A 21,870-nucleotide genomic window follows, 5' to 3' on the forward strand; every position below is an offset into this window, starting at 1 on the left:
GACATAAGCATGTTAAGTTTATTGTTTGGAATGAATTAGGGATACTCAATGATGAATGCATAATTTGATTGCATAGGCCAGAATTATTGTTAAAACTGTCTAAAGAAGAGAACCAACCATAGGCTTGATTCTTTAAAATTTACTAACACGATTGTAGGTTGTCCCTGCTTAAGGTAGTCAGTGAAATTTTTAGGAAATAGCTTTCTGCATGACGAGACATCGAAAATATTTTAAGGTTAAGGTTGAACTCCCTAGTGTTTAAAACTTGAAAATAAAATGGGCACTCCTCTATGCAAGGGCATAAACAGAAAAACTCCATAAGAAATTGAGAGTTGCCAAGGCATGTGAGTAAATGAAAGTAGTCACAAGATGACTCTACCCGACTAGCTTGGGGGTGGAAGGTATGCTCCCTTTCACCTAGGGTGTGGGAAGGTAGGTGTGATGAGCTGACTCCCCATATAAAAAAAGTTGATAAATAACTATGAGTATAAACTAAGCCTGACAAATAATTTGATGCCTTAACAAACCAGAAGCACTTACTTTAAGTTTTCTAATTACCTTAATGCATAGACGGATTACAATCACGCACACACAATAGCAAGGAATACTGACTAGGGAAGGGATTTGACTGATATGACCGTGAAACATGTTGAGGCCAAATTTTTTGCTGAGGGATGAAATCTCAAACCATATGATTTCCTTAACACTGTTTTGCCATGACTATTTTAATTTTCTTCTAGCTATTGTACATTGCTTGAGGAAAAACAATAAATTAAGTTTGGGGGTGTGATAACTCCGTAAAAAGACTCAATTTCTAGTCTTTTCTCTTAAGTTATTGCTCGTCTAAACAAAGTATGCACAGTATTTTATTTGCATTTAGTTGCATTTAGGTTATATTTGCTTGTGGTGGATAAGTTTTGTTTCGGCGAGATTTATTTGGTTTAACTGATGTTGCTGAGGAGAAAGGGTTTGTGTGGATTTTGTATGTGCCGAAAATTTATGAAAGAAGAACATTTCAGTCGCAACAACGTAATTTGTAAGGGCCAAAGGAATAGAGAAGCTAAAGAACATGAGGAGCATATTTATCTTGCCAAGGCAAGGTTTATCTGGAAAGTCTGAAGAGGATATGACGAAATCGCCTATGTCACAAGCCAGCTGGATGACTTCCTTCACGTGCAAGCAAGCCCTCAAAATTCTGAAAGCCGCCAGTCACCTTTCCTTTTTAGTCTAGACAAAGTAATAACAGTTACTTAAGGAATCTCCAATCATGCAAAACCCTAGGAGATTTCCCTCTATAAATATCCAACCGTACCCGCCAAAAGGAAGAAGAGAAGTTAGAGAGCTTTACTGAAAGTGTGACCAAGCAACTGCAGTGCTTCCCCACAGTTTTCCAACCGATCTTCCTTGGTGTCATCCATAGCCAAACTGTAACAGAGTTGTGGTCAGGTCTCGAGAGAGGCTGATCACTAAGGTAGGCGCGGTGCTGATCAGAATTGTCACGATAGAGCCCCCGATTTGGGATTCGTTCTTCCTTTGTTCTTAATTTCTTTACATATTTGGGGTTGTATTAAACGATTATACTTGGATGACTTTTTTATAGCACCATGATTGTCTTACTTGGTGTTAATCTTTGTTTTTCCTAGACAATTATTTTCTGTTTTATGAATGATGAATTATGCTTTTTCTCATGACTATTTTGTTCATTGTTTGAATATTTTACCTTGACATTGTAAGAGCTTCGAGAGATTGCCTGGGGTCTTAGTGAAACATGTCTTGGAAATGTAAGAGCATCTACGTGATTCTTAGATTCGAGAGAATTAAGATAGATCTACGTGAACAATGGAATGGATCCGAGATGGTGATGTTCTAACTTGTCTGCCTTAGAGATAAGGAGCGGGTTTCAATCGACTAAAAGGGATAGACACTAGAGTAGGATAGACAACGACTATAGTTCACGCTGATAGGTATTGCTACAACAACAATCTGACAAACCAAGGGTTGTAGTTAACACTGAGTGGTATTGCCATAGCAATCGTCTAAGAATACTTAGTAATCCTGTCGGGCAGCTTAAGTATGCCATAATAATTCATTCTGGACTTAGAATAATTGTTGTCAATGCAAAAGATTAGCATAAGTTCTCTGTGATAAGTGTGAATATGTGAGGTTGTTTGAATTACATTTGAATCAACGTTTGCCTTTGTTTTATTTTATTTTGATAATTTGCATATTTATTTTTTATCGACCAAACTTTTCTGCAATCATACTTTATAGTATTTCCTTGTTTTATTAATAATAGCTTTTTAGTTTAACAATATAGTAGGAATTAGCTTGTGACAACTAGTTCTGGTTGTGGTGAAGCTTAAAAGCTTTCAACCAATTCTTGAGGAGACGGTACTCACTTACCCTATATTACTTGATTCGATTGTGTATTCTTGCACAGAATTGTTTGTCTTAGCATATACATTTACAAGCGATCAAGTAGTTGTGTAGTAGTGGTGATCGATCGGGGTTTAAGCTTTTCTTAGTGTTATTTGCTTGATAAAGGGAAACACTTTGTTGTGTTTGAATGAATACTTCTATGTTTTTATTTAGTTTCGAACATAAAGTGTTTAGTGAAATGCTTGACTTATGTTTTTTGTTTTAGCTATATATTTATGAGCTGGGATTTTAATGGATGTCTTTAGAGATGAATGTATCTTCATGTGTGTCAATCTTGATTATATTTAGAGATGAGAATTATTAAGATTGCATGCTAATTTAGTTTCAACATCGGTGTTTATGATAGTAAACTAAATCATATATAGATGTATATGTCGGGTGTTACGCTTTGTGAACTGTTTAATCTATGGAATTGATGACAATTAACTCTGTTAGGTTAAGTATTTAATTCTTGAGAAAGAATTAAGTTGTTAACTATTGTGTAACTCATAATTATACTGCCACAGCATTGCCATTCTGTCAAGTACCAAGTAATAACAGCGTTCTTAGGTCTATTGATCTAATTGCTTTACTATTTATTATAGCATTCCCCTACTTCCATTATTCTGATTTCTTCACTTTGCTAGTTGTTTATTATTTTACCACTTCAACAACATATTTTCTAAACATTTGCCACATAACTCTTATGCAACAAATTGTTCTCTTTGGGTTTGACACCTATAGTTTTTTGAGCTACCACTTCAACAACAGTGTATGCTTGCACTTTCCTGTATCATTATCTTAGCATCAAGTTTTTGGTACCGTTGTCGGGTGAGCAATGGTTTTGCATTAGAGTTAATTTTTCTTACTTAATTGTTTCTTTTCTTTTTGTAGGTACTTATTATCTTTTCTAGTTACGTTGGTTTATGTCCCGTAGCGATAATGAGCTATGGCCTTTTTATCCAGAAATAGAACGAACATTTCATCACCGTCGGAGAGAAGCTATTAGAAATCGAGCAAACATGAATGTTGGAAGTGGTAACACTACTTTACCTCCACTCCAGCATGAAAATGACGATTAGATACTAGCTGGAGCAAGAATCAAGCAACAACAACATTATATCATGGATGACTACAATCGGCCTATTCGGGAGTATGTGGTGCTAACACTCGATGATTTACATATTGGCACTATACGAACAGCAATTCATGCTGCCAATTTTGAGCTAAAACTAGTGATGTTTCAAATGTTACAATCTATGGGGTAATACAGTGATTCATTTACCGAAAATCCACGAGCACACCTTAGAGCATTTATGGAACTATGGGATTCATTTGTTCGGTAAGGAGTTCCTGAAGAAGCACTAAAGCTGAATTTTTTTCCTTATTTGTTGTGAGATAAAGCTAGAGCTTGGTTGAATTCGCTTCCACATAGTGCTATAACATCATGACACGAGCTAGCACAAAAAAAATTATGCGATTCAATCCGCTGATGAAAATATATGAAATGGCTTAACATGTTTTAAGCAATTAGAAGATGAAAACTTGTATGAGGCATGGGAGAGATTCAAAGACTTGTGTAAATGTTGAATGCATGGATTCCCATATTGGACGCAAATGAAAATGTTCTACAATGGGTTGGATATGCAAACTCGGAGAGTGGTGGATGCTTTTGCCAATGGAGCATTATTGTATAAGACATACACTGAAGCTTATGATATTCTGGAGTGAATATCAAATAATGATTACAAATACCTGTCATGCCCTAATTTTGTCTGGGTACTTCAAATCAATTTAAAAAATGATTGATGACCAGTTTGGAGTAGGCATTTGGGAGTGTTAAGAAATGACGATCGTGAATGTGGCGATCGGGAAATTGGCTTCATTCGGAATTAAAGCTCGTTCTCATTGAATATCTAGTCCCTTGTGGTCCATTATTTTTACCAAATCAAACCATCAAGTAAAACCACATCAAACAAATGTCCATTCACTAAAGTCCAAATTCTAATCCATTCCATTACAACCCAATGCCAAAGTCCATTACATTTAACCCAAATTCACACTAGCCCAAATGACCATTTACACTATCCATTACTTAAATCTAATTACATTGCAACCCATAACCCATCATCCATTTACCCAAGCCCAATAAACTTATTTGTTAACATTCACGGCAAACCCTAACAAATGGATATGATTTTTGCCGCCGCCTCTTCATGATCCAGCAGTCAACAGTGGACCCTTAGTCCACGAAAGAAGCCCGAGCAGCCTCCCATTCCAGAAGGCTCCAACTGTTCCCTGCCACGACCCTTCGTTTCCAGATGCTTCCCAATAGTCTCCAGCTCACCTCTCCTCAACAGATTCATTCAACAAGCAATCCAAGCAAACAGAAAAAACAAAATGGAATAAGCTGTAGATTTTTATTTTTTTACTATGGTAATTTGATTGTAAATAAAACAAGGGTTTCTGAAAAACCCAAACAAGAATGTAACGAGCTGATTTTGATTTTTTTCGATGGAGAATGCAATGTAAAAAAACCTCTCCCCCATTTTTTACAAAAGAGAGAAAATTGTAAACATCTTGCTTTTCTTCATTTTTCTTTTACACGATCAATACAAAAAAATAGAGACTACACAGTTGATTTTCTAATCTTTATGAGATTTTTACTCTGAAATCAATACAAAGGCAGTGAATATTTTCAAAAGGTAGAGGGTTCCTTTTATTTCTGTTCTTCGTTTTAAGGAGGATTTTGAATCATGCAAAATAGAGATAAAAGAAGGGTTTCGTTTACCTCCTCGGTTTGTTTTTTCGACGTAAGTTAGAGCCATCGGGAAGTTCACCTTGTCTTCGCGTCGGGAAAAGGGAGAACCGAGGGTCGCCGGAGTCATCGCCGTCGGAATCGAGAGTCGAAAGGTTGAAATATATTTGACTGTGGGTTGTTTGTCTAGCATCATTAGAGTTTGGTGTCAAGGAGTTAAAAAATAGAGGAAGAGTTACTCCTTAAAAAACAAACAAGGTTGGGATTGGAGTCGATCGGCCACCATGGGTGGTGGCCAAAGTGAAGAAGCGCCAGATTAAAGTGTGGGAATGGGGGCAATGGTCTTTGGAAGCTTACGGCTGAGCAAGAGTAGTTTGGAGAGAAAAACAAATTGGAAAGTGAGATTATGACAGTAGGAATAAAAGATTAACATAGAATAGAATAGAATTATTGATAATAATGTTGCATTTTGTATTTGGTTGATTTAGTAAGAATGTAAAATTATTGTATTTGATTAATTTAATAAGAAAGTAAGTTTATCGTATTTGGTTAAAGGAATAAAAAATTATTAAAATGTATATTTTATCAAATTATAATTGTTATATATTTGTTTTTTTTAATAAATTGAATTCTACTATACTATTACTATAATTAATTTAAATATTTAAAAAAATTAAATTCATAAAATTTATATAATTTTTTTATAAAATTAAAAAGATAAATAGGTTTAATGAAATAGTAAAATTTTATTTTAACCATGAACTTCATATAAAATTTTAATTATAGACTTTTTTGTAAATCTAATATAGTTTAAAGATAAATTTGTAATTTAACCTTCGTAGAATTTTTATTATTCAACAGCAGAAGAAGAATAATTTTGAGGAAAAAATTAAGGTCATTTTAATCCAAAACGTTGGTAATCCAACAATATTTAAGGGAGTAAGATAATTACATTCCTGGTAATATACCCAAAAAAATACTGTTAATAATAAAAAAGTACTAAAAATAAGATTATTGGCCAACCAAACGGAGGAATGAGAACCAAACAACCCTTAGGGTTAAGGGGGAAACTCACTCGAAATTGTAGAATATAGTTTACATTCTTAAATTTTAGGAGTGATCACACTTTAATCCTTCTACTTTAGGCTTTATTTTACACTTTAGTCACCCTTGTTTTTAATATTCGAAATGATTGTCCTTATTTTGAGATTTTCCATTTTTCGTATATATTAGTTTAATATTTGGGTTATTCTCTCTTGTACCATTGAAACTTTTCCCTGAATTTACATTTTGATTCTAGACTTTTTTCTATTTTATGATTTGAATGTACTGTTTTATTTTCGTTTCATTTTGGTCACTTTTTATTTTGTTAATTTTTCATCTCTCTGTTTTAGTCATTGTTAATATTTTTATTCATTTCGAATTAGCCCCAGAATTTTACTTTTATAACACTTGAGTCTCTGCCTTAATGTTTATTAACCACTAATTTCTAATCATATTCCATTCGTTAATTTTATTTTTATTTCATTTATGCCCTTTATTTTCAAGTCTTTAGATCTATGGTTTTTAATTTCTTGTAATTTATAATTTAGTGCTTTCTTTGTATATTCCTTAATTTAATCCCTATTAAATATTTAGATTTTAGGTTTAGCCTTCAAACTTAGGTTTCTTTATAATTTAACCTCTAGATTTATATTTCTCACACTTTCTTCCTTTAATATAGGGAGTAATCTGAATTGGCTTTCGCATTAACATGCTCGAAGGACCATTTCAATTATTCGATTCAATAATTAGTTAAATTAAATTAGGGTTACTATTAGAGCTTTCATTTTTTAGGTTTAGATCTTTATGTTCTCTAATTTTCATAATTTGACACTCTAGGTTAAAGAAAGCATTAATTAGCTCACATAGTATAGTTAGGTCCTTAAAATAATTGTGTTATTGTATTATGATTTTAAATAATAAGTCAATGTTCAATCATCAAGGATTTAATAGTGTATCCTCCTGATTATGCTCAAGAAGTGACCACTGGTAATTCTCGAAGTGAATCAACATCCTTTTCAAAACCCTACATAATATTTTCTAAATTATCAAGGCAATGTCTTCTTATTAGAATCAATAACAAAGATTTGCATAACATGCCTGACGGTGGCCATTATGGGTCTCAATAAACCAATAACTTTTTCAAGATTTGTATCCATAATGATTTTTAATTAAATAATATCTCAAACTCAAATTTCCCAAATATTAATATAGGGTAATCGACCATGTATCAAATTTCTGGGCGTTGTCGGGGTGTAATCATTCCCCACGAGTAACCGACTCCCAAACCCGATTTCTAGTTTTTGTAGACATAATTTTGGTATTTTTGATAAAACAATATGTTTTATTAAAATTACATGAATTTTGGTGTTCATTAGTGGCAAGTACCAACATTTCATTTCAAAACCCCATCGTTGCAACTAGTCAGCTTTTCCCCCGGAAGGCCGGTTGTGATAGCTTGGCGGCTATGCTAAGGATTTTTTTTTTAACAAAAACTGAGAGTCAAGCCACGAGTTAATCACCCTAAATTTGAAATTTTGAGTTCAAATTTATTTAATTTACGATTCATTATGTTCATTTAAAAATTAAAAAAATATTTTCTCTCTGGTTATTGCTTACACTTGATTGAAAATATTTAGGATTGTTTCCTATTATAACTCTATACCCGAGCTTCGTCCCGTTTCACCTATATAGGCAGAAAACGTGACACCACCAAGGGATAATGGTTTTCCTCTGGTAGGTCTGGCAAATTACTTTTGGAAAACATTCTAAGTGTTTGTCCGGATACTAGTTTCTGACACACTCACATAGTGGCTTGATCCCCTAGATTGAATTCAATTCGTAAAGTTTGTAATGGGCCAGAATCAAAGTATTATTTAACCTTAGCATGTTGTAAAGACAGTTTGTTGGGATTATCGATGAAGCTTAATGATCAACCGCATGATTTTGCCAAGAGGGGTTGAAGTGGATTTGAGAAATTTTAGGGATTAAGGAGATTTAAAAGATGAGAAAATTGATGCACAAGGATTTATAGTGGTTCGACTTCTCAACCAAGTCTACATCTACTACCTTAGCTCCTCACTAAGAATTTTCTAACAAATTCACTAATTTAATCTTTCTTTTTCACAGGATAAAGAGGTAACCTTTACAAATCCCTAGTTTTTCATTTGGCTAAACTAGAACAAAAAACCCTTTTTGAAAGGAATAAAGATGTAAACAAGAAACCCTTACAACGTAGGTGTTTACAAAATTAATCTCACAATAACAAAAATATTTACAAGAGAAATGAAAATAAGAATGAAAAACTCTTCTCTTGTGTTTGATTGCTTGGATAGGTGTTCTAACCCTTCTTCAAGTGTCATCAACTTGTTTTTATAGGTTGGAATGTGTTTGTGGCCGTTTCTAGCCGTTGGGGATGATTTGGAGCCGTTGGGGGTAATTTTTCTACAAAATAAAACTACTCAGGATAGGGAGTATCGATACTCCTTTAAGAGTATCGGTACTACCTTTATAATTTTAAATCAACTAGCCGTTACTAACCATTGGGCTTGACCAATATCGATACTATGATCATGGTATCGATACTACGATGTAAAGTAGTATTGGTACTACTTTGAGTATCAGTACCTATTTTGCATTCTGGAATTTGAGTTATTTGAAAAACACTTGGTAGTATCGATACTACCTTAAGAGTATCGATACTTCTCTTACCCTTGGTATCGGTACCACGTGAACAGTATCAGTACTATATACCCAGAAAAGCATTTTGTGCTCAAATTCTATTTTAATGGACTTTGAATTATTTTTGAAAACTTTTGAAAAAGTTTGAACAAATTCAATTCAAGTCCAAAAACATTTTGTCTTAATTTGTTATATCAAAATATTATAAAACATAGTTCAACAATATCCCCCTTTTTGATATAACAAAACATTTAAAAAATTGTTTTTGACAAACTCTCCCTTAATAAAACATTTAATGAAAAAAAAGACATATTTTTGAAAAGATTAAAGCTCCGCTTTTCATAGTTGAAATTGAATTTTTCAAACACATACTTCTCCCCCTTTTTTGTTATATCAAAAATAATTCAAATTTGAAGGTTCAAAACAATAATGGAGAGTAAGTAAAAAATTTAGCATTAAAATAATTTGAAAAATCAAAAGCTCCCCCTCAATAAATGCATTCCAAACAAAAATTTAACTTTAAAAAGCATGACACTTAAAAAATTTTGAATTTCAACAAAAATGAATAAACATTTATTATCATATGAAATTCAATATATCCAAGTCTAAAATATTTTATGCAATACCATTTGTTGAATTTAAGTGCATGTGCATAAAGCTATCCAAAAAAATGTTATGCATTTTAAAATTTTATATCAATTGTTAGAGAGATATCATTTGCAATAAATCACTTGCATCAACATTTAAATTAAGGTCAAAAATAAAAAATTTGTAAAAAAAACATTAAAACCAATTTTGACCAAAAATTATTATGATGAACGAAAAATTATGAAAAATCATTAAAACTTTAAATGTCCATCATAATACACTTTTCAACATACATGAGGTGAAAAACAAAAAATCCTTTAAAATCAAAACTCATGCATGCATACAACAAATAGGCAACCAATTAATCAAAACAAAAACATTTAGCTTAAAGGTTACCCATTCCTTTTCAAGTATGGCTAGAGCATTTGAGTATCTTCACTTTCATCACCATTGCTCCACACACCTACAAGAGACATTCATTTGGATTTTGGTATCCAAATTGCTTTAGATCCTTGAACGTTAGTTTCAATGTCCCTTATTCCCTTTGGAACTCATACTTGTTTAATTTTAAAATGTTTTCCTTTCTTTAAAGGAACAATATGTTCCATATGACAATGAAAATGGCAATGTGAGCATTTTGCCATTTTTAAAATAGATGAATTGTTTTTCGAAATGATTTTTTTTCTTTTGTTAAACATTCAAGCTTAACTTTCAAATCAAGATTTTCTTTTTCCAAATCTTCAATTTTGGTTTTTGAAAGCTCAAAATTATTTTTCAAATTTTCATTTTGCTTTTCAAAATCTAATTTTGCTTTCAAGAGAAAATCATTTTCAACTTTGAATTTTGAAATCAATTTCTTATATTTGGAATTCATGGTCTCAAATTCCAAATATAATTCATCATAGGTATCTTGTAACTCTTTAAATGAATAAGAATTTCAATCACAAGAGTTAGAGGATACCATTGAAACTTCTTCGATGGCCATGAGGCATAGGTTGACTACTTCATCTTCATCATTGGAGTCATCTTCATCACTCCAAGCCGCCACAAATGTCTTTTTCTTACTTGATCCCTTTTTCTTTAGGAGGGGACAATCATACTTAATATGCCCCATTATTTGACATTCGAAGCACACCGGGGATACCCTTCTTTTCCCTTGATTCATGCTTCATTTCTTTAGAAGTCATGAATCTCTTGAATCTTTTGAAGAACTTGGTCATCTCTTCTTCTTCATCTTCATATTTATCCACCTCTTCACTTGAGTCACTCTCTTCTTTAGTGGATTTGAAGGCAATGCCTACCTTATTCTTCTTCTCGTTTTTCTTCTCTTCATCTTCTTCTTCCTTTACCATCAACTCATGAGTGAGAAAGAACCAATAAGCTCATTAAGAGTGGGTGACTTTCGGTCATTCTCTTCGATAATCATCGTCTTCTTCGATTTTCAAGACTTTGGAAGAGAATATATCATCTTCCTCACAAGTTTCTCATTAGAGATCACTTCTCTAAATCCCTTGAGATCATTGACAATCACGAAAAATCTATCCGTCATAGCTTTGATGTCTTCATCCAGTTTATCTTGAAATTCTCATAGCTGTGATTGAGAATACTGATTTTGGTTCCCCTCACTTCATTGGTTCATTCAAAAGTGACTTGCAGCTTGTCCCATATCTCCTTGGCATTTGAACAATAAGAGAGTCTTCCATATTCATCCAGGCCTAGTGCACACAATTGAACATCTAAGCAAACAAGACTTTTACTTGTAATATTTTCTTCGTCTATGCAAGCCTTAAACTTTTGAAGTCTACCAGGAGAATATCTCATAAATCTCATAGCACCACGAATTCGAGTAATGGATATATGTGTCACACATCTCATATGTAAAAACTTATCATCCAACACACTACCCCCCAATGAGTGATTCTTCTTCTAAGATATTGAATGGCCACATCATTTGAACTAGCATTGTCAATAGTTATGGTTAAAATTCTACGAAGATTACATTCATTTAAAATAATTTCAATAGATTTTCGAATAATTTCACCATAATGGCCTAGAATAGGATAAAAATTGATTATCTTTTTATGCAAATTCTAGTGATTATCAATAAAGTGTGTCGTAAGACATATATACCCCAAGTTCTCACCAAAAGTCCAAGTGTCGATAGTGGGACACACTTTTGAAGATAAAGTATTCAAAAGTTCTTTTAATTTACTTCTTTGTTCAATGAAGAGGTTATAACAATCTCTTGTCACAGTGGTACGTGAAGAAAGAATAAATGTAGGACACATTTGTTTGCAAAAATATCGAAATCCTTCACGCTCTACAAAGGTAAAGGGTAACTTATCTACAATAAGTATCCTAGCAAGTGTCTTCCTACAATTATCTTGATCAAATTGCCAACACTTAGGGACTTAAATAGTTTTAGTGGTGTCATCTAAGGATGTAATTGTTTTAGATTCAAAATCAATAAATTTTTTTATCCAAGTTTGCAGGAAATCTTTTACATTTTGCAATATGATTTTTCATGCCACTAGTCTCATTAGATGACTTATGTGCAATACACTTTCCACAATAATTGCACTTCACCTTATTGGGATCATCAGTTTTCTGAAAATGATCTCAAACAAGAGATGTCTTTTTCCCTTATTTTGACATTGCTAACAAGGGAATTAGAAGACTTTCTCTTCTTAGTCATTATATCTTCCTCAACTTCTTTTTCACTAACTTCTTTATAAGAATCATCCTTCAAATCATGAATCTCTTCAATATTCATCACATTATCATTAACACTTTCCATAGTTTTTTTTACTTCTTTATACTCTACAAAATTTTAGAAAAATAACCAAATAAAATAACCACCATCAGTTTATACCGAGTAAAACTAAAGTGAATCTGCCCAAAGAAAACTAAAGAAAAATAAAGATTAAAAAGAAAGTTGTTGCTCATCAACATTTCTACAAATGTGATATCCCTTTTAAACATCATATTTATAGGTCTTCAGACTGAAAAACAACTCCAACCTCATTTTCCATAATCTGTCCATTATAATGAACAATTTTGAAAAAAAAAGTTGCTCATTTTCTCTACAGATTAAAAATTTGTATTTAGAATAAAAAATATATATGTACATAAATAGTTATAATATGATCATGACATGATAATATGAATCGTAAAATTATATATAAAAATATTATAAAATAATATTCACGTAACAATAAATCACAAAATACAACTACAAATATTATAAAAATTATATTAACATAACAATAAATAGTAAAATACTTCAAATAAAAGTTTTTCACACTTAATCTTTTCTTCTAACAACTTAATTTAAAAAAAAATCTCTCAATCACTCTTTTTTCTGTAAAAAAAATTAACATATTAAAAAAAATATTTAATAGAATAATATGAGATAAAATATAAACATTTTAAATAAATTTACCATAAAATACTTACTCAACCAATTTTTTGATATGCTCCACCTATCAATTTCTATATCTTTCAATCTTCTACTCTTGTTTCTTAGTTTTATGATATCCATTCCGAACTCATTAATACACACACATATATATATATAGTTGAAAAAAAATTTATGTTAAAGCTATAGTAATAGTTGGCAGGGTATGGGTTACATGGGGAATATCAATGTAGACTGACAGTTACAAAAATCATATATTCAGCAACTCACCTACTTAAAATAAAGACACTGTATTCTACGCGTCTTCCATATAAAGCTGTGAGTGCTATTCATATTCACTCCGATACTATAGCTATTAGCTGACCCTTATTCCCATATGTAATGGAGTAAGGGGGAGGTAGGATAGTAAGTTGCCCTCAACGTCAGGTTGAGAGCAGCTTCTATAGGAGACCTCCGAATTATAAAATGCATTCCGTGGGATTCGATCCCATGATCTCATGCCTTCCGATACTATAGCAATCTTTTATATCAACAAATAATTTTTTTTCAACCACATTATTTAAAACTTTTTGACCCTATCGCGTATCATTTTAAAAATCAGCAAAATGCATTAAAAATATGGATCAAATCATGTTTTTAATGCACCTTGCATCATCAATTTAAAGTAATCAATATTATTATAAAAATGAGATTGTGTTAAATTAAACATAGTTGAAGGGTGAAAACTTTGACCAAGAAAGGAAGAATTTTTTTTGTTAAATGATATAATAATAAATTAAATAATAAACGCAATTGCGTGATGCAGCGTCGTTTAATAAATAAAGCAGGAACCCCGCTTTCTTGGAAAAAAGAAAGCCCAGAAAGAATGAAACAGTTTCTCAGGACCTGAAACAACTTGCGAGAAAAAAAAACTCAATCTCGTTGTCGTCTTCCTCCATTTGATATTTTCTTCATTTCTGCATCCAGGTTCGTTTCTCACCATTCTTCTGCTAATTCTATAGGAATTATCGCGATTCAACACTAAATTAAAAAAAAGGCGCTATCTTTTAACCATTACTACCCTCTTTATCTGTATCTGCTTTCAAATTCTCTTTTCTGAGGTTAATCTTCTATTTTGATCTTATTTGAAAAGCCCCGGGGTTCAAATTAGTGTAGCTCTAGGGTTTTATATTGGGTCGATGTATGTTCAATTGGTGAGCAAGACATTGACTTACTCACGTTGGAAGAAAAAATGGGTTATTTTGTTAGGTATATGTGGAGTCTCTGGTTATGGGTTTTACAAGGTTTATAATTTACCCTCTGTGGTGAAGAGGAGGAAGAGGGTTTTGAAACTCTTTGGTGCTTTGGTTTCTTTAGCTGAACTGGTCTCGGAATCCTCGGAGACGCTCAATGTTGTCTCTAAGGACTTGACGGAATTTTTGCAATCTGAATCTGATCAAATACCTAACAGCTTGAAGCAGATTTCAAAGATAGTGAGATCAGATGAATTTTCCAAATCTTTTATTAGAGTCAATGAGGCTTTAACAATTGGAGTTTTAAGAGGGTACAAGCTAGAATCAGCAAGAAAGAGTGAATTGACAACGGGTATGGGGAATTCTAGCTTGACTGATAGGGTATTGGATAGGGTTTTTTCTAATGCTGGGACTGGCTTTGTATCTGTTGTGGTTGGTAGCTTTGCTAAGAATCTGGTTCTGGGATTTTACTCAAATGGTGGAGAAATTCATGAGTCGAGTGGGAATGGTGGGTCATCTGAGTTGCCCAAATGGGTTAATACGCTTTATGATGATAAGTGTAAAGAGCTAATGGCCGATTGCATACAAAGATTTGTAAGCACTGCTATTGCAGTTTATCTTGACAAGACGATGGATATTAATACTTATGATAAATGTTTGCGGGGATGACCAATCCGAACCATCAAAACAATGTGAGAGACATTTTGGTTTCTGTTTGTAATGGTTCTGTGGCAACGCTGGTGAGAACATCTCATCAAGTGTTGACGAGTTCTAAATCGGATACTTGTTCCATTGAAGACCAGAGCGAGGATGCCAGTGGACTAAGAGATGGTTGTGCCAAGAAGGAAGCATCTTTAAATGGAGTGAAACAGGGAGCTCGTTCCAAGGGATTAAGAATGATGGGTGGGTTGATAAGGTCTCATCAACATTGGCCGTTCCCAGCAATAGGAAGTTTGTGGTTGATGTGACCGGGAGGGTGACCTTCGGAACAATAAAGACTGTGATGGAGTTTCTGGTATGGAAGCTTCTAGAGTGCTCGAAAAGAAGCATTCATGTCGTTCGTGACGAGGTTGTTGAAAGGGGACTCGAGGTTATCAGATACATAAGTGCAAAGTCTTCCATTATTGTCACCATTTGTCTCACCCTTTACTTACATATAGTGGGTGGTAGCGGAGTTCTCTTGCAGGCTTGAATAGGTTTGTTCCCTCTTCTCATGGGAAATACGATGAAATCTTAATAATGTTGCTCATGTCAGAACCCTTGTGTGTATGTACGTCTCCTGCAAATGACTAAGATCATGTAGTTCGTTTATATCACTGCTTTTAGCTTTAGGAAGTACGGAGTTTCCTCGAAATTTATCAAATTATTCAAATGTATACCCAATAATCTCCTGCTGTATGTTCATACCAAAGTTATTCAAATGCTTATTACTATACCTATTGCAGTCAGTTCCGGTCAGAGCGTTTCAAAGATATTATTCTCTATGAGCATCAATTCTTGCCAGGTAAAGTTTAACTGATCATGCAATATGGTTCTACACAATGAATGGATTATATATGATGATCAATTATCTATAAGATATGTGCGATTGATCAACCTTAATGAACCGGAAGGGGTTTATGCATAATAGTTTGCCTGGTACTGAACCATTGTTTCCTAGCTGAAACTGGGTCTAGTTGTTCATGCAGTCACTTTTAAAATATATCATCTGCTAGAGTCACAGCATTTACTTTCGCTTTCCTTATCCTTTGCTTACAGTGTGTTTTGTACCAAAAGAATAAAGTAGTATTTTCTTTGTTTTTCAACTCAGAATTTCATTGTTAACTAAACTCTGTTTTCATAGATAACAAATAATTCCGGAAAAACTTGTCTTTTCTTGTACTGTTAATATTATAATTTGGGTCAGTTTTGTCAAGTTGTTAAGGTTGAACCTGGGAATTGTGTGATTGTGACATCGTTTTGTAGGTCCACCAACACCATCATCTATATGTTGAAACTTGGCTAACTTGAGGGGAAATCTCACGTGCGGAAGTAATATACGGTTAAGGAAAGACGTTATTGGTTTTGTTATTATTTTTTTAACAAAACCGATAAAAAATTATCGGAAACATTATTATTTCTATCGGTTTTGTTATTATTGGGCTCTTTACCTGGTTTGATAATATATCTGTTAGAAAAAATAATGTTTTAGATAATGTTTTACCGGATATATTACCCGGCTTGGTAAAGCGTTCAATAATGTTTTGGGTAAAAATAATAACGTTTCCGGTAACTTTTTATCGGTTTTGTTAAAAAAATTAATAAAATCGGTAACGTCTTTCTTTATTCGTATATTAAGACCTGCCTTGAAAGACATCCACATTCATTTATAGCTAGCCCCTCCCCCCCCCCAAAAAAAACACATTCGCATCCAATTATAACATAAAGCTGATTCTTCCACAATTGACTTGGTTGACAGTATCATCCTTCATAATAAATTCAACAAAAAAGTGTATCCTGGAAGAACCAAGTTCTGATAAACTAATGGAGGCTGTATTGGTCGTTAAATATGCACACTTCACAGCATTATTAATTTTGTCCGTAATGTGTTTCTATATTCAGTTTAATCGGGAAAACGACTGGTTGACTTGAACAACATCAAACTGCTCTGGAACACCTGTAAAGCGTGTTGAATTGTCGTAGCCATGTTTGACCCTCTGCCTGCATGTTGCCGATGATCTGGTTTGTTGGCACTTGCTAAAAAATTTGTCGTTACCAAGGATTCACCGAGTGGACAAATAGAGGCAATCAACTTTAAATTTTATAAATTCTTATCTCCTTTTTCTCCTAACATAAAATTATGGGACATTCCCTGTTCGTAAAATGTGTGAATAGCCTATAAATTGTCATAATAAGAAATTGAGAGAAAATTCCGTTGTCTTTTAGGGACTATTTTTTACACCAATGCCAAGAGTAACCGATAATTCCTTGTCTTCATCTTCATTTAAAGATGAAGGATTTTGCGTGGAATCTTATTTTTCCCATTTAAAGGATTTTTTAATAAATAAAAAAGTTCTGGGCAAAGCATGCATCTCTTGAAATACAAGGGGAAAATCCATTGAAGATTAAAAGTCTAGAGCGCTGCAAAAACATTGATTTCTACAGCTAAGCCACATTTATACTAGCATCCAAGATGAAGAGAGAATTTATTATGTTTTTTATTTATAATGACTTTGATCCAATACTTGTGTTTATGACAGATATAAATAAGAATTACAAGTTCATGGGTTGTGATTCTGAGTGTAAATATAATCCACATGAGCAGCAAGAGTTCTTCTAATCAAGCACTCTTCCTCTTCACAGCTGTCATCAACATCCACTTTCTCTCCCTGCATCAACCATAATCCAATATTAAAAGAAACCCTAGGATTGGGTTTGGAAAGAAGAGAAGAAGAGAGACAACACATACCTGATGTTGGATTAAGGGAAGAGTGGGGTGAGGGCGAGCAGCATAACATACCACATGATTTAAAACAAGGGCAGCAACGAAGAGGGTGCAAAGCTTAAACATTTTTCTTTTTTGGTTGGTGTTTTCTTGTTGAGGAGTGGATCAATTTATAGGGTTAGAATGTGAGTAGGTGGGAACCCCACAACCATTTAGATTCCTTTATGCTTATCGATTATGTAAACATGGGATATACATGTTTACGCATTATCTACAAAAATCCACTCATTTCCTTTCTTTCTTTCTGCCCATTTAAAACGTTTCTTAATTTGTTACTGATACCAGAACAGAGGTGATTCACCAATATACTTCCATTTACATTTCTCCGGATCAAGATTTTTTAATTTAAATAAGCACACCTTGAATTTTATTTCATTTTTTATTTAAATCTAATTATAAAAATATATTAATTTCTAATGAACAGGCAACATAAATCAAACTACACAACCCATGAATGGACCTACGATGTTCTGGTGTTTCTAGGAGTACAGACCCAATGTCAAGGTGGATCAACGCTACCCCTTGTCTTAATGGGCTAATCCGAGGGGCATGGCCCAATTTTTGTTCTGGACAGTCTGTCTTTAGGGATGTTTAATGAGTTGAGTAGCTCGTTAGCAGCTTGAATTCGATTCGGTCAAAACTCAAATTAGGTTAACTCGAATTGAATTTAAACTTGATTTGAGACCTTAATGAGTTGAATCAAGCAAAGTTTAGCTCGACTCGATAAGTTCGCTAGTGACTCGTTAATTTTTTTAATAAATTTTAGTAGTTATCTTAAAAAAGTATTCAATTCAAAAATATTACTAATTTATTAATATAAAATAAAATAATGATAAACTGCTAATCTATATAGAATTAGTAGATTTTACCTATAGTTAAAAAATAAGGTAAAAATTTCGATGAGCTTAACGAGCACAAGTCGAACAACAATTTTTTTAATGAACACAAGTCAATCAAATTTTTAATGAGCTTAAAGATCAACGAATCGAGTTGAGCAACAAAATTCTTTAATGAGAACGAGCCGAATACTGTCCAACTTACGATCGACTCGCTCGATAAACACCCCTATTCCTTATATGCCATTATCCAGCCTCAATTTTGTTTTTTTTTTAAATTGCATTAATTAAAAATAATTAAGATTATTGAACCCAAGAAAAGGGTGGTATAAATTCAAGTAATATTATCTATAAGACGTGTAAGAGTTTATCTAAACAAAAAGTATGACATAAAATTTTGACTTCGTTACAAAATGGGCACTATGTTTCCTTAGCCCATGTTAAAGAGATGTTACGATACAACAAATTAATGGATAACATATAAATTTTCTTAATTAAAATTAAAATTTTATTTTGATATTTTCATATTTTCAAATAATAATTAAAATAATAAAAAATTAATAAATTTTAAAATAAATTGAGAGGACCAATGAGATATACTATTAATTTAATGCCACATAATATTCTTAACAATAATTAATGAAAACTAATAACGTGATACTTATTTTATAACTTCTTAAAAATTTAGTGATTAAAAAATTATTTTAAAATAATCTAATGATTATTTATGAAATTTATCCTAAAAAACGTCATATTACAAATTTGGTCCATTTCGAATTGAGCCATATGATTAAATTGAGCACTCAAATTTCTGAACAAATCTAAAAATCTTTTACATAAAGAGTATCATAGAAGGCAACCAAAAAATGATCATGTCTCTATACATAATGCGATAGTGCAACACTCAAACCACCCGCTGATGACAAAGGTCTCCTATGGGAGTCAGATCTATCTCTGCGGTACGAACTCTGAGTCGCTCCTCTAGGCTGTCCTAACAGTGGTCTCCCTGAACTCTGTGGGGGCCCAGGCCCTCTTTGACGATGAGACTGCCTAGATGCTTTTAAAGGCCTCTTACTCTGGCCCACGGTTTCTTAGATTTGTGAGAGTTTTCATGGGATTTGGGCTTATAAATCTAAAAGTTCCAAAGAAATTAATAAATTTGTTCCTTGATGAATAAGAAATAAAAATTTAGCTGACCCGCATTTTCATATGTAATGGACTAAGGGGAAGGTAAGATAGTAGGTGCCCCAACGCCAGGTTGAGAGCAACTTCCGTGGGAGACCTCCGAATTATGAAATGCCCTCTGTGAGACTCGATCCTTCTCATATCATCTTCACTGTATGTTTTCTACCCTATTGCTAAGAATCCTTGGAGTTAATTGCACAGTTGGTCTTCAAATTATAACTTTGATTTCAAACTAATCTTTAAACTTCATGAAATTATAATTTATTCTCTAAATTATTAATGTTATAATAATAAATCTTTTCGTTACTAAAATCGGTAACTTAATTGTTTAATGTCAGGACACATATGATGTGTATCATGCTATAGCCAACGCGAATGTGAAATATAAAAAGCAATAAAAGAATTAAAGAAGAAAAAATGTGTAAAAACTAATTAAAACAAAAATAATCCCAAAATCTAAATACGAGACTTTTCTATATACGGGGAAGGTTACAAAGGATGAAGAAATTTACATTACAAAGTTCAAGATACCCATTGCTTGGGAAGGATCAGTGCAATTAACTCGATTACATCAGCTTGGACTCCGGGCATCAAGATAAGACTTGTTATGTAATTTGGATGTTTTCTTGGGTAAATTATGTGTTTAGTATCTAAACTATCAATTTTGATTCATTTAGTACCTAAACTTTAAATTATTTCAAATTCATACTAAAAATTCATTTTTAGTACTTTAATTTTGTTTCATTTTAATACCCCGTTCAAAATTTAACGATAAGTTTTGGAAAAATTGAAAGTCTAGGTACTAAAACGGACCAAAACTGATAGTTTAGGTGTAGACGTGTTAAGTTTTTTAATGGCGGGGTTCTAAAATGAAATGAAAACTAAACGTTAGGTATGGTTTTGAGAAAATTGAAAGTTTAGGTATTAAAACAGACCAAAATTGATAGTTTAGGTACTAAATGTATAGTTTACCCTATTTTTATCGTAGACAGATTGTGGATTTAGAAATATTTTTTAGGGTGAACACATGTACATTAATAATAAAAAAGTTGGTACAAATGAGCAGAAATAAAATTTTAGGATGAACACTACTAGTAAAACGAACAATAATATAAAAAAAATTCAAATTTCATAATAAACAAAATCTATCCAAACAAAATCTTACATTCGTCACTGTGGTCGATAACGGCAAATTAACAATAAATAGTGACATAAACTGGGCATTTGTAGAGGGATGATAGAGAGAGAAAAGTAGAGGAAAAAGAGAAAAATACAATAAAAAAGAAAAACCTTAAAAAGTATTTAAAACTCCTCAAAATGACGTACTTTGAGTAAATTTCACTCACAATTCTTCCACCTTTATAATTCTTGTAATTAATTCCTTTTTAGAATGAATAATTTTTGTTTTTATCTTTAGAAACATTTCCTTCTCTAATCAAATTCGAGGTCCTGTCTAAAACACTGCATATGTATACGTCTCCCCATAAATCTCCATTTCCATTCCTTCTCTTATGCAAACCATCACTCCCACGACAAATTTACCTAAAAGTTACATAAAAAGTAACTATTTATTAAAATAACACTTATTCGTCATTAGTTTTCATTCTATCACCCTTTATACCATGTTTTGTCATGTTCTAAAGGAAATGTCTTTTGTTAATGTGGCAGAATGCATTTTATAGGAAACGTCTTTTGTTGATCTTGATTAGGTTGGATCCAAATGAAAGGAAAAAAATAAGAGTAAAATTATAAAATAAAAGTATATGAATTTTATCTAAAAAGAAATAACTGTATGCGGTGTGTCAAAGACACATAATTGCACGAGAACGAGCATAAGCATGAGTCAGGCCGAACAACAGCGACGATACACGTATATTAACCCATAATGTTTATATATGTGGGTTTTTAAGTATTTAAGTACGATATTTTAAGCATTTATTTATTGATGATCAAACATAAGGTTAATAAACACACATCGTAAGCAACATCATGATATCTTGGGATTAATCATAATACGATGGGAGAGAGAAGGGCAACCGTCAGGAACGATGGAAGAAGAGTAAACGGCAGAAATAATGGAGACTTTGGCTATGGCAGTAAGAAGCGTGTAGACACTCGTTTTTGTTCGAGTCTACCAAAAATATTATTTTATTAATTTATTATTATATTATTATTATTATTAATCAATTTTAATTACAATTTTGTAGGCTTAATTTGAAGCCTAGTAC

At 32.6% G+C, this 21,870-nt stretch overlaps 1 long non-coding RNA gene, 1 other non-coding gene and 1 pseudogene across 2 annotated transcripts; 1 reads left to right on the forward strand and 2 right to left on the reverse strand.

The window, feature by feature from the left end:
* Positions 1-3,915: 3,915 nt before the first annotated feature.
* On the reverse strand, positions 3,916-4,019 carry LOC120188514. Its single transcript, XR_005522423.1, has one exon. It is a non-coding gene; the product is annotated as a small nucleolar RNA R71 (small nucleolar RNA).
* A 385-nt stretch (positions 4,020-4,404) lies between these two features.
* On the reverse strand, positions 4,405-5,581 carry LOC120188511. Its single transcript, XR_005522421.1, has 2 exons — positions 5,210-5,581; positions 4,405-4,767 (listed from the first exon to the last, which is right to left on the reverse strand). It is a non-coding gene; the product is annotated as an uncharacterized LOC120188511 (long non-coding RNA).
* An 8,187-nt stretch (positions 5,582-13,768) lies between these two features.
* Positions 13,769-15,544, forward strand: LOC120188504 (annotated as a pseudogene).
* The last annotated feature ends 6,326 nt before the right edge of the window (positions 15,545-21,870 follow it).

The sequence above is a fragment of the Hibiscus syriacus genome, unplaced genomic scaffold (assembly GCF_006381635.1).
Source record: "Hibiscus syriacus cultivar Baekdansim isolate YM2019G1 unplaced genomic scaffold, ASM638163v2 tig00116946_pilon, whole genome shotgun sequence".
In the NCBI taxonomy this organism is placed as follows: Eukaryota; Viridiplantae; Streptophyta; class Magnoliopsida; order Malvales; family Malvaceae; genus Hibiscus; species Hibiscus syriacus.